Source organism: Ochotona princeps, chromosome 6 (genome assembly GCF_030435755.1).
Source record: "Ochotona princeps isolate mOchPri1 chromosome 6, mOchPri1.hap1, whole genome shotgun sequence".
Lineage (NCBI taxonomy): Eukaryota > Metazoa > Chordata > Mammalia > Lagomorpha > Ochotonidae > Ochotona > Ochotona princeps.
The window spans coordinates 2,336,754-2,351,165 of record NC_080837.1 but is presented as its reverse complement, the minus strand read 5'-3'; the positions used below and the strand labels follow the sequence as shown (position 1 = coordinate 2,351,165).

The window sequence follows — 14,412 nt, the reverse complement described above, 5'->3', positions numbered from 1 at the left end:
AGAAGCAGAGCTGAGTCAAGCTAAAAAAAAGTATTCAAGAACTGAAACACAGTGTATTTAAAAACCAAATATAAGACTTATAGGAAAATTTCCCTAATCTAGAGAAAGAATTTGGAAACAACATTCAGGAGGGGCACAGAACTCCCAACAGGCCTGATCAAAAGGAATCTTCACCAAGACACATGATCATCAAGCTCTCTTCAATCGAATATAAGGAAAAGAACCTCAAATGTGCACGTGAAAAAAATCTATGGGGGCTCGGCGGCGTGGCCTAGTGGCTAAGGTCCTTGCCTTGATCCCATGTGGCCGCTGGTTCTGGTCCCAGCAGCTCCACTTCCTCTCTATCTCTCCTCCTCTCAGTATATCTGACTTTGTAATAAAAATTAAAAAAAAAAAATAAATCTTTAAAAAAAAAAAAATCTATGACATATAACGGAATGCCAATTAAATTCACAGGAGCTCTCTCACAGGAAACTTTACAGGCCAGACGAGAATGGTGCAACATATTCCAGCTCCTAAAAGAAAAAAATTGTAGGCCCAGGATAACGTACCCAGAAAAGCTTTCCTTTGTCTTTGAAAATGAAATAAAATTCTTCCACAGTAAAGTTAAAAGAATATGCCTCTTCCAAACCTGTCCTACAAATGATACTTCAAGATGTTCTCTTGACAGAGAAAAGGAACAGTGCTCACCAAAACCAAAGGCAAATGCAAAGAACATCCCATTAAAATAACAGAAGACGGGCCCAGCGGCGTGGCCTAGCGGCTAAAGTCCTCGCCTTGAACGCCCCAGGATCCTATATGGGCGCCGGTTCTAATCCCAGCAGCTCCACTTCCCATCCAGCTCCCTGCTTGTGGCCTGGGAAAGCAGTCGAGGACGGCCCAAAGCTTTGGGACCCTGCACCTGCGTGGGAGACCTGGAAGAGGTTCCTGGTTCCTGGCTCCGGATCGGAGCGTACCGGCCGTTGCGGCTCACTTAGGGAGTGAATCATCGGACGGAAGATCTTCCTGTCTCTCCTCCTCTCTGTATATCCGGCTTTCCAATAAAAATAAATAAATCTTTAAAAAAAAAAAAAAAAACAGAAGATGAAATCAATGAACAACCCAATACTAAAATGACAAGATCAGATTACCACCCATTCATATTAGCTTAAATTCATCACTCAAACGTCCTAGATTAGTAGACTGGATTAAAAAAACAAAACCCATCTATTTGTTGTCTAGAAGAGACAAAAATCGGCGGAAACTATCACATAGGTTTTGATGTTTTCTGTTAGTTTCATCTCTTCAAAACACTTTCTTCTGATTAAATTCTTCAATGACTCATAGATCATACAGTAGCATTTTCTTCAAGAAGGTTCTTGATTTTCTTTTTCATTTCTTCAGCGACACACTAGTCATTCAGCAGCATGTTATTTAACTTCACGGTGTTGTTAATTTCTTCTTTTTCCTTCCTATTATTGACTTTATTTTGTAGCTTTTCACCCACAGGGATGTATAGTAACTGTGTAATGGAGACTATCATATCCAGATGTGAGGATACAATGCAGTATGCATCTCTACTTCCAGATCAAAGATGGACTCCCAATGAAACTGTTAACTATATCTTGACAATGGGATGCTGGACTCTCTGCCACTGTTCATGACCGCAGTGATGGACATATGACTGTGTATGAAGAACTATACTATAGTAAAAATATAGGGAAACTCAATGGGGGTGAGGGGACTTGGAGACAGAAGAAGGGAAATCCAAGGATCTATGGAACCATACCATAAAATAATAATAATAATAATAATAATAATAAAAGAAATGCCTATCAAGTAAAAATCCAAGATACCACTCAAAAACAACAGTTGTCCCTAGCATAGATAACTATTGGTCAACTCTTCACTCTAGAAGCTAGACAGGAGAGAACTGCAGTTCTCTCCACTTAACAAGGTTATAAAGCTCTTATTAATAAATGAAGAATGACAGCTAATAAACATCTAAAAATTACAGAGCTGGGAAATGTGTCTTTTTAAAAGATTTATTTATTTTATAGGGAAGGCAGATTTACAGACAGAAGACAAGACAGAAAGATACTCCACCGATAGGTTCACTCCACAAATGGTTACTACAGCCGGAGCCGAGCCGATCCAAAGGCAGGAAACAGGAGCTTCTCTGGGTTTCCCACACGGGTGCAGGGGCCCGAGGACTTGAGCCATCTTCTGCTGCTTTCCCAGGTCATAAGCATCAGGAGCTGGATGAGAAATGGGGCAGCTGGGACACAAATCAGTGCCCACATGGGATGCCAGCACTGCAGGCAGAGAATGCTTGCTACAGCACTGCACCAGCCCCAAAAGATCACCTGGTTTTAAGCCACTGCCTGCAGTGCCAACATCCCATTCAAGAACACTGGTTCAAGTCCAAGTCACCTTACTTTTGACCCAGCTGCCTGCTGATGCACCTAGGAGGCAGCAGAGGATGACCAAAATACTAGGTTTTCCTTACATGTCTGTGAGCAGACCCACACGGAATTCCAGAATCCTGCCTTTGACCTGGCCCAGCCACAGCCATGGGGCTCATGGCAAGTGAAACAGCAAATGGGAAAAATCTTCCCATTTCCCTCTCACTGTGTCTCTACCTTTCAAACAAATCTTATAAAGGGGGGGGGGGGGCAGTGCCTTAACCTAGTGGCTAAAGTCTGCATTGACCTTATGCTAATGAAGGGATCTGTGTTTAAGGTTTCATTCTTTCCTTGATCTTTAGGTTCTCTTTTTGTGATACAAGATTGAGTTGTAAAATAAGAATTGTAGTAGGAACTTCTATTGAGTTTTTAGGTGAAACAAATGGCAGAATTATTCTTGGATACATCCACTTGACCATGACGTCAAAAGTCTGTGCCAGAGCTTTTGAGGGTTTCCGTATAAATAAAGGGGACAGCTTTCTTGCATTTGTCTATTATGATCATGAAATCGTAGTGATGTTTATTTTCTCTACACCTATTCCACGCACCATTCTCGAGTTCCAAACTCAGCTGGAGCTGGACTCCGGCAGGCTAGTTAGCATGGACCACAGCTGACTATCACCCACTGGCGCACACTAAAGCTAGGACTGGGGCCTACTTGGCAGGGCTAGATCACAGCACCTACCAGAGTCAGAAACAGGGGATGCGTGATGTTACGCTGGGCCATGACACTAACCAGCATGCGAGGATTAGGTCTGGGGTCAGATCCTGTGGGGAATATGTAAGATCACCCCTGTGGAACTGCAATTTCCACCGGTTTGCTCAGGAGTTTGGGGTAGCAACAGGCTGAGCTAGGCATGACCATGGAACCCTGCAACAATCATGGATATTGGGGTTGGGAACAGCAGGGCTGGTCTAGATTACAGCAGCCACAGGCGCACCCAAGAACAGGGCATGAGGTGGGCCAGGCCGCATCCACCAGCTCATACAAAGGCTGGGACAGAAGGGGCAGGCTATGCCAAGAAAGGGCCTAGCTCCCACTGACACGTGTAAGATTTGGCTCTGGGAGTAGTCCTGGCAGAGGAAGCTGGGAAATGTCCCTGGTGGGCTGTAGCTCCTGCTGGTGGGCATGTGATTCAGGCTTGGGTGTTGGTCAGGCTGGGCAAGGTTGCTCCACCCATCATCAAGTATGCAGGTTGGTTCCAGAGGGGGGCAGATTGGGCAGGGCTGGAACAAACCTTAGCCCATTGGCATGTGCAGGAGGCAGGCTGGAGTGTGGGTCATGCCAGGCTAGGATATCAATCTACCAATTTGTATGAACCAGGGAGCAGACTGGGCAGGACTAGGCCGCAGCAACCACTAGCTAGAGTTGGGACTGGGGGCAGGCTGGGACAGGACAGGTTACAGCATCAGATGGGAAAGGCGAAGACAAGGGATGGGCGATGCCAATCAGAGCAACCACTGCCACATGCAAGATCTGTGGCTAGTAACAAGCCTAGGTGGGGAGCTAAGGGGATGTCCCGATGGGTTGTGGTTTCCATCAGTGAGCATGAGAGCCAGAAAGGGGGCGGAGATCTGGACTGGATATGGCTGCAGTGTTTCTCAGCGTGAGTGTGGACTGGGTTTGGAGTGCACCAAACCGAGCTAGACTCCAGCACCCACTGCTGCTCATGAAACCCAGAGTGGGTGTAGAACTGGCTCAGCTAGGTCTCAGCACCCACTGAACTACATGAGAGCTGTGTCTGAGTGAACACCAGGTGTGACTGGGTTGTAGCACTCAACACAAAGAACCAGAGTGGATGGGGCTGGTCGGGCAAGGACATGGTTCTTGCCAGGACACAAGGTAGACTAAGTCAGTTTGGGCCAAGAATCCACCAGTATGTGCGAGATCTGCCCCGGGAGGAGAACTGATAGAGGAGCTTGGGGAACTCCACTGTCAGGACGCAGTCTCTGCAGGTAAGTACAAGAATCATGGCTGAGGGAAGCCCAGACCAGGCTAGGTTATAGTACCCACTGGCACATATGGGTCAGGTATGGGATGGCCCAGGCTGGGCCAGTTCATAACACCCACTGGCAGAGCTGAAAAACAGGACAGGATGCAGGACTGGCCAACCAGCCCACATTAGGGCTGGGACTGAGGGCTGGTTGGGCTGGGCTAGGCTGCATAACCCACCAGCATGAGTTGGATCTGGGGGCAAATTGTCTAGATCAGGCTGCAGAACCTGCCAGCAAATGCCAGGATGAAGCAAGCCATGCCAGACTGGGTCACAACACCCACCAGTACACATGAGACCCAGGGGAAGGGGTACAAGCCCGGTATGGGGGGCAGCACAGAGGGTGAGCGTGGCTAAACAGGTGGTGTCATCTACGAGCATGAGCGTGGGCTGGATAGTGTGGTTGGTTGGGTTGAACTAGGTTCCAATACCCATCAATGTGTATGAGAACTGATGGGTGTAGGACAGACTAGATCAGTCTGCTGCACATACTGGCAAGCACAGGAACCAGGGCTGAGGGTACATCTACTGGTGGTTATTAGGAGGTGCTCCCACTGGTGTACATGAGGGCCAAGTATGTAGTGGGTTGGGTTGGACTGGGCAGCAGCATCCATCGGTTTGCATAAGAGATGGCGCTAGAAACAAACTGTCCCAGCAATTGTAACTACTACTGTGTGCATTAGGTTGACATGAGTGACGGACTGAGCAGGACCCCGTACTGACAAGCACATGTGAGACCAGTCTGGGATCACATCAGATGAGGATCCCCCCAACTGAACTGTTGGACTCAGAACTCCAACCATGGGGAGAATGTGTGCATTCTGATGATGCAGTGCATGTGTCAGAACTGGGCCTCCTCAGTGGATAAGAGAGAGCAATGGATGACATGCCCAGATGCACACAGAAGATATGGCAGTCCATTGGGGTCTGCAGAGGACATCTGGTATCACAGCACAAGGAGGAGAGCAGAACAAATTGCTCAGTTACCCCAGCCAAGTGTTGACAGCAAATATCTGAGCAAATGGAGATTTTAAGGCGGACTCTGTCAGCCCATGGACCTTGAAAGGATTTCCTCATCCCTGGACTGACGAGATTGACAACATTTCAGAATTAAACCACTTAAACAGAACTCTTGGGAGCATGTTCCAGACCGGGGACCCTGGGATGACATCGGGTGGCTGTTCACCATCCCTGGGTACTGAGGCAGTAGGGAGGCTGGGTGCAGCTTCTCCCCAACAATGGTCTCATCCACTTTCCCCTAATTCTCAACCCTTCCCACTGTGATCAACTATGTAAACACAAAAAAAATTTTTTTTTAATTTAAACAATAAAGAAAATAAATGCCTTTCAATTTACACATTATATTCACAGAAAAGAGGGTAAATAGTAGTGCAAAGAAATAATCAATTACTTTAGAAAATGGTACAATCACTCCATCAACACACACACAGAGCTTCCCCCTCTGGTTTACCTCCAAAATGTCCCCAGTAACCAGGGCTAGACCAACACAAGACAAGGAGTCAGGAATACAAGCCAGGGCTCTCACAGGGGTGGCAGGAACCAGATGACTCAGCCATCATCATCACTGCCGCCCAGACAGGCATCAGCAGGAAGCTCAAGCCAAGAGCCAGAAATGGGAATCGAACTCAGGCATTCCCAAGGGGGACCAGGCTAAATACTCACTTCAAAAGCAGGCCATTTCCTAAGATACATGATCTGGTTTCTGCAAAGAAGCATCAGTATCATAAGGAGGGGAAATGTGGAAAGAAAATATTACAGATTAAAACAAACTAAAAAGAAAATGAAAAGCAAAGGAAAAAAGTTAAAAACTGTTAAAAACATAGTTAAAAAAGTTAAAAACTGTTTAAAAAGTTAAAAACACAGACTGGGTTTAAATGTTAAGGAATTGCCACTAATTCTATTTTATTTTATTTTTAATATTGCTTACACAGCTGAAAGGGATGCAAGTCACTATGGATCTCCAATTAAGGTAGGAAGGATCAGGCATGGAGGAAGGTGGGCAGGACAAATGTTTCTTCCTTTTCTCTGTCTCTCTGTCTCTCTCTCTCTTTCTCTCTCTCTCTCTCCCTCTCTCTCCTATATCTGCAAGAAGGAATGGGGAGGGGAGCACTCCTTGCTATCAAACTGTATCAGCACCCGGAGATGAGGGGTGATGATCATTTGAAGAAGCCTTAGACACCCCAATGTGGGGAAGAGTGTTCTGAGTGTTTTGATAGTTCTGAGATGTCACTGAATCAAGACTGGGAAAAATCTTTCCAAAGTCTACTGGCTGACGAAGTCTACCATAGTGCATCCACAAACCCAGGAACATGTTGTAAAGCTTGGCTACTGTCTCTCAGGCACTGCCAATGGCACGCTTGCATTGTAAAGAATGCCTTTTCTCTGATATTCGGCGGCCTATCAGTCAAGAAGCCACTTAAGATGCCCGTATCCAGGCCAGCATTGTAGCATTAATGGGTTAAGCAACCACTTGCAATGTTGGCATACCATACGGGCACCAGTGTGCATGCCAGTTTCCCCACTTCTGACAGCCAAGTCTTTAGACCCTATTCCCATTTGGCCAACGCCAATGAAGCTTCTGGCTCCTGGTTTCAGCCTGGCTGAAGCCCCAAGAGATCCAGCTATTTGGGGAGTGAACAAGTGGGTGAAAGATCTCTCTCCTCTTCCCTCTCACCTCTCTCTATGACTCTGCCTTTGCAAATAAAAATAAAGAAAAAAAATAGAAGCCCATATCCCATATCAAGTACCTAGATTCATCTCCCAGATCCACTTCTAACTCCAGGTTCCTGCTCCTGCAAGACCTAACAGGCCAGCAGATGACAACTCAAATACCTGAGTCTGAGTTCCTGGCTCCTAGCTCTCGCCTGGCCAGCCCCAGTCATGGGCAGTGAGGGAAGGAACTAGTCTCTCTTCTGTGAGTGTGTGTGTGTGTGTGTGTGTGCGCCTGTGTCTTAATAATAAATAAATACCTGTCTCTTTGAAAACATACAAAGTATTTTGAGGGAAACGTGTCATTATATGAACTTCCAAAAAGTTCAGCAAAAATACACACATATACAGACAACAAGAAAGCAAGTATGGATGGAGCAACATTAAACTTTTAATCTAGATGGCAGATGTACTGATGTTCTTTTTTGTCATTTCAACTTTTTAGCATATTTTAAGCATTACCAAAAAAAAGTTGGCAAAGAAACAAGAGAACTAAAAACGAGATAGCTGCAAAACAAAATAAACAAACAAAAAAAAAACCATCATCTAGAAATCCTTTACAAACATATCTACTCAGTTACCTCAAGCCCTTACATAATAAATGTCCAGTGATTGCTCAGCCTATCAACTGATCGATAAAACAAACAATTTCAAGCAAATACTTACACTATGAACTGCGGTAGTAGCACAATCTGTCAATGATTTCAGGAATGTTTGTCATGGGCAAACACGACACATTTCTGCTGTGATACTCCAGAATGAATCAGAATACTTTCCAATATCCAATCATCTTACCCACTAAGACATCAAGAGAAGCCTTTCTTTGAAGTGTACGGAACTGAAAAGTACAATCATACCTGAAACACGGAAACATTATCTTAATATCTACTTCTACAAGCAACAAACTTTGATTAGTCATTTACTCTGACAGTCACACAATGAAATTCTCGATCTTATGTCCAAACACAACAACAAGGCAGGCTTGTTGGATTGCATGCGCTTAGCACCTTAACTCTGTGATAACCTTTTGTGAGATGAACATTCTGAGCTCAGAAATGGGAAGTGACCTGCCCCTGAGTGACAGCTCCCAGGTCATGAGGCTAGAACTTCAACATAAGTCTGCCGAACTTCAGGTTTGCAAGTCCGTATTCTTCCCACTTCATGGATTTAAGGTTAACAGAGTCTTTCTAAGGAAAAGGTATACTTTTAAAAACTTTTATTATTCAAAGAACTACAAAACTGTAAACGTTTAAGGAAAATCAAAGGAGAGTTACAGTCTAACACTAGTCATATAAAAAGAAGCAATTTTCAGCAAGCCAGCTGTCTATGAGAGGACAGCTAGTCCTTTCCTCAACTCTACATGTAAAATTACACTCCAGCTGCCCGCTGGATGACCCCACCGCCAAAAAATGCTAGTAACATAATTCACACTCAAACTCACAAGCCAGCAGCATTTGCCTCAAGCCCCCTTACCAGCCCAAGTGTGTTCACCACTCCAAACAGACCACTGTCAGCCAAAGCACTTCAATCTGTCATATTCAACTTATAAATAAAAAACTTCCCCAAATGTAAACACCCCACAATAAATTTTAGATGAGCAGTATATGTTTTTTAACTTAACCATTGCATTAAAAATGTCAAAACTGTTTCTTTTCTTTATCTGAAGGTCAGAGTTACATAGAAAAAGAGACACAGAGATCTTCCATTTACTGATTCACTGCCCCGGTAACTACCAATGCCAGGGTTGGGCCAGGGTTGGGCCAGGCTGAAGCCATGAACCCTGAGCTTCTTCCAGGTGCAAAGATGCAAGCACTTGGGCCATCTTCCACTGCTCTCCCAGGCACATTAGTATGGAGCCAGAATGGAAGTGGAGCACCTAAGACTCAAACAGATGTCCACATGGGAAGTCAGCATCACAGGCAACGGCTTTACTCGCTACTCCACATCATCAGCCCCCAAAACTGTTTCTATAGCACAATATAAATTACATAATTCTTCATATAAAATAAAAATTCCACTGTCGATGACCCTTATTACATGTCTAAAGATACACAGAGGTTATGTCAAGAAACCTGAACACTAAACAGTTAAACTAAAATTAAATCTGGAGTTGGCATTGTGGTACAGGTTAAGCCTCCCAGCATCCTGCACTGGCGTGCTAGTTCGAGTTCCAGTTGCTCTACTTCCAGTCCAGCTACCTGCTGATGTACCTGAGAGACAGAGGAAGATGGTCCAAGAGCTTGGACCCCGCCACTCATGTGGGAGACCAGAACACAGCACCTGGCTCCTGAATTCAGCCTAGCCCAACCCCAGCTGTTGTGGCCGTTTGGAGAGTAAATCTACAAATGGAAGGTGTCTCTCTCTCTCTCCCCGTACATAAGTCTAATTCACTAAAATAGGATACAACATAGTTTGTAGAGTAACAGTAATATTTTGTATCCTAATACAGGTGTTCTTACATTTCTGTATTCATTTGGTGAAAATTCAACTGATCTATGTACTTTCATAAACAGTATAAAAATATACCCACCAAACTTAATGACAATTCACTTTGGGGAAAGCAATATTCGCTCAGTAGGCACTGTACTTGCACTTTGAACCTTAACCCCTTTTGGATAGTTCTGTTAGCTTCAGTCTCCTTCTGATGCTAAGCAGTGGCAGTAGCTACAGCCTTCGGTCAGCCACACACTCACAAAGGGAAAGAATCAGCATTCCACCGAGTTCACTGTGCTAAGCAATGCTGTTTGGTAGGTCAGATACATTAAATGCATTTTCAACTTACAGAATTTCCAATTGTGTTATCAGGACACAATCCCATCATATGTCGTACAGAAAGTGTGTAACTTCAGAAACCAATCTAAAAATCTTTATTACTAACAACACTGATACTCATCTCTTCCACCAAAGAAGTCAAAGACTACAATAGAAAACAGACAAGTAATTAAGCAATTACACTACAGAGCTGTAAAGAACCACGGGCTACAGCAAGAACACCTGCCATCTGAGGACGCTTAAATCCACTAAGAATGGAAAAAAACAATTCAAAGAAAAAGCACCATAAATTAGTACAGTTACTATGGACAACAGTATTGAAACTCTTTTAGAAACTAGAAATAGGTACTAGCATGGTGCTAGGCTAATCCTCCATCCCGCACCACCGGCATCCCATTTGGGTGTCAGTTCGTGCCCCAGCTGCTCTACCTCTCATCCAGTTTCCTGCTTAATGGCCTAGGAAAGCAGTGGAGAATGGCCCGGTGCCTTGGAACCTTGCACCCACATGGGAAACCTGAAAAAGCTCCTGGCTCCTGGCTTCGGACTGGCTCAACTCCAGCTGCTATGGCCATTTGGCGAGTAAACCAGCAGATGGAAGATCTTTCTCACTTTGTCTCTCCTTCTCTCTGTAAATCTGTGTTGCTGATACAAACAAGTAAATCTTTACAAAATAAATTTAAAATTTAAAAAAAACTAGAAATCCAACTGCAATATGACCTAGCAATCTTACTAGGCATATATTAAAAAAAACAAAAAGTCAAATCATGGTTCCAAAGGTATGTGAACTACTGTGTTTAGGTTCATAACCATTCACAATAGCCCAGATTCAGGCTCAACCAACGTGTCCTTCAACAGATTAATCAATCAAGAAAATGAAGTACATAAATAGAATTTTAAAAAGCTAATGAAATACTCTCATTGGTAATAAAATGGGTTATCATGTAAAGTTAAAAAGTGAAACAGGCCAGACACAGAAAGACAAATAACGCATATTTTCCATTATGTGTGGGGAAAAAAGGGACAGAAAGAAAAACAATCTGAACACAGGCCAGTGATTACTATTACTAGAGGAGCAGGGAATCTGTAATCAGAGCGATATGAAGGAAAGCAGTTCCTACTACTACAGACGCAGGGAGGAGCACCTGCAGGTCACTCTATAGGAAAGGAGCTCCAAGCTTCTAATCACAAAACAACATGAAAAAGGAGAGACGCTGATATCACTGCAACTGACCAACACCAGGTGCAACCATGATTAACTAAAAACTCACAGAAGTTAGAGAAGACAGAAGGGAAGGAAAAGGCACAGCCACAGCTTGCTCACCTTCAGCCACGCTCAAGCAGTGAGAACGTGCTTACACGGCGCCCACCTGGTGTCCCACTGACTAGGCAGGGTAAATCTTCGTGCTCACAACTCCACTCTATGGAAGGACAGCTTGCATACCACGCCGTGTCTGTCACCATTACAACCCTGCCCTCTGTCCGTATGCGCCATAAACACTCAGACAACTAAGTGGTCAGGAGTGGTTAGATACTTGAGTACACAAGCTTGCTACCAGCCAGAGAGAAGCAGCAGCAAGCCAAAAGAAATTGCCTCCCAGGACTTAAGGCCAGACATTGCTAGGATGAAGAAAGCTAGCAACAAAAAAGATAGCAGCCAGGAGTAGGCAAGATGCTGGCATACGAGTGACACAGCCGTCCCAAGTAGAAACTAGGAACTAAAGCTGTAAGATGGGAGGAGTTAGAGAAAAAGCCCAAAAGAAATGGTATCTAAGACAACACGGCACTAAGATGAAGTCTTATCTTCTGCTGCCGCTAGCTGTATTAGGTTCCTTTTATTCTTGAAGTCCTGGGTTCCCTTGTGCACGTCTCCTTTCAACAAGTGCTCCACTTTAACAGCTTCCTAGAACATGTACTGGGCAGCAATGCAGGCAGTAACGCCAGTGTACAACAAAACAAGAGGCAGAAAAACAGTAGACCACCACTTAGAAAGCATTAGAGAGCAGACATCTGGGACTAAAAGAAGGTAAACATAACAAAAAAGCAATAAGGAATTATGTGAAACTTCTTTCTGAAACTTAAGAAAGAATGTGCAAGGGCCAAGTAAAGCAGCCTAGTGGCTAAAGTCCTTGCCTAATGTGCACCGGGCTCCCATACGGGTGCTGGTTCGTATCCTGGCTACTCCACTCCCCATTCAACTCCCTTATTGCGGTCTGGGAAAGCAGTAGAGGACAGCCCAAAGCCTTGGAACTCTGCACCGGCATGGGAGACCTGGAAGAAGCTCCTGGCTTCGGATCAATTCAGCTTCAGCTCCAGCAGCTGAAGCCACTTGGGGAGTGAACCAGCGGATGGAGGATCTTTCTCTGCCTCTCCTTCTCTCTGTAAATCTGACTTTCCAATTAAAAAAAAAAAAAAAGGAAGGGAAGAAGGGAGAGAGGGAAGCAGGGAGGGGAAGGGAAAGAGAAAAAATATGGGAGGAAGGGAGGGAAAAATAAAGAAAAGGCAAAACTGAGACGCAAATCATACGTCAACAGTGAAGTTCACAGTGGAGGGATGAAAAGATGGAGCAACAGGTTAAACTGTTGATTGGGACACCCACATCCCTGACCAGCCAGTTTGGTCCCAGCTACTCAGCTTCTGATCCAGCTTCCCACTTACCCATCACTGACAGCAGAGGACAGACCCAGTGTTTGGGTCCAGCCTCCCTGCTCCTGTTCAGCCTGGCTCTGGCTACTGCAGGGATTCAGGAATAAACAAGTAGATGGAAGATTTGTCAGTCACTCTGCCTTTCAAATAGATGGAACTAAACTTGCAAAAGAGACTCACTTTGGCAAAAAAAAAAAAAAAAAAAAAAAGTTAAACCAGCCATGGTGCTTTCATAATATGCGTTTTCCAAAAACTTTCTGAAGATTGGCCTCTAGGACCTAATCATTCTGAAGTTCAAAAAGCAAGCTTGATGGAAAGCAGACAGCATGCTAGACATGCAAGTGTGCCTCGCATCTTTACAACATAAACATACAGAACAGCTGAGCACCCGAAACACCCCAGGACCAACGCAAGAGAAGCCGGGAACAGTGGGACCCTAACTAAAGAGGGAGAATGGGTGGCTTGGGGAAGGGAGCCTTCGACTTTCAAGCTGCGTTCAGACCAATAATTGCAATTAAGATGTCCCCCCGCCTCTGCTACACACACACACACACACACACAAAGTACTACTACAAAGAAGTTCTTCTACTTCATCCCATGCCAACCTTAAACCGCACTGATCACTTGACGTGACATCACATCTCCTGACACCTCAGGAACACAACTTCAACATACATTTATGTCTTCCAGCCTGTCACCGCTACAGACGGGGCTGCCCTGACATCATCAGTACCTGCTCTCTGAAGAAGCACCGAGTAGCAGAGGTCTAATTACTTAAGGTCTATTACTTACTCTCCTTGCAAGATACAAACCTCTGCATTTCTCGACCGAATTTTGTAACAACAAATCATCCTCCCCACCCACAAAAACGGGGGGAGGGGGGAGGCATCACCGAAATGCAACGCGCAATCCTTGCAAACATCTACAGTCAACGTCGACTCGTGCGACGGGGACTTCGTGCAGATGGAAGCCCCTGAGAGGTCAGACCCGGGCGCGCTCCGGCAGCGCCAGGGACAAGGAAGGGGAGCACTTGGACCCGCAACGCCCGGCGCCGCCCTCCTCGCTGCTCCCCGCCTTTCGGCCGCCTGCCCCCGGCCCAGCGGGACTGACTTCGGCACGCAACCGTCTTCCCAGGGCTTCCCTCAGCCAGTCCCTTCCGAAGGAGGCCGGCTCCACCACGCCGACAGCGCGAGCCGCGCCCCGGGCTGGCTGCAAGCCCGCGGCCAGAGGAGCCGGGGGGCTCGCCTAGCTGAGGGGGCTGCCGTCCCAGGCTCCGCGCGGCGCCCGGAGGCTCCGGGAAACGTCCTCGCCCCCCACAACCCCCCAAAAAAATTTTAAAAAATAAATTAAAAAAAGCCCGAGCGGGCTCTCCCAGGGCTGTGGGGCGGGGACCCGTCAGCGTCCGGCCACTGCAAGGCGCGCGGGAGGGTCCTCGGAGAGCCGGGAGCGCGGGGCTGCGGCGGCTCCGCGGGGCAGGGGAGCGGGGGGCCTCCCGCCGGAGCTCTCCGGAGAGAGGGCCCGGCGGGGCGGCCAGCAGGGCCGCGGGCGCTGGGGCGGGTCTTACCTTGGCTCCGCCGAGGCGGCCACCTCAGCCCCCTTCCTTCGCCTGCGCCGCGGTCCCGGGGAGGATGGGGAGGGCGGCCCCCGAGGGCCGGCCGCTTCCAGGAGGGTGGGCCCAGCCGCCTCAGGGTCCTGGCGAGCGGCCGCCGCGCATCTCTGTCACACAGACCCCGCCCGGCTGGGCAGGCACATCCACCCCCTCCCGCTCCCCGACACCGCGCGTGGACGCCGCTGCGACCGGACCCCGCCTTAGCCCCGCGCCTGCCTCC

The 14,412-nt window shown here is 46.6% G+C and overlaps 1 protein-coding gene across 1 annotated transcript in view; it reads right to left on the bottom strand.

The window, feature by feature from the left end:
• Positions 1-14,283, bottom strand: part of MYO9A (myosin IXA) — a 235,314-nt gene extending 221,031 nt beyond the window's left edge. Inside the window, exon 1 of the mRNA XM_058665444.1 lies at positions 14,148-14,283. The gene's annotated coding sequence lies outside the window, so the exon portion shown is untranslated. The remainder of the gene's footprint in view (positions 1-14,147) is intronic.
• Positions 14,284-14,412: the final 129 nt, after the last annotated feature.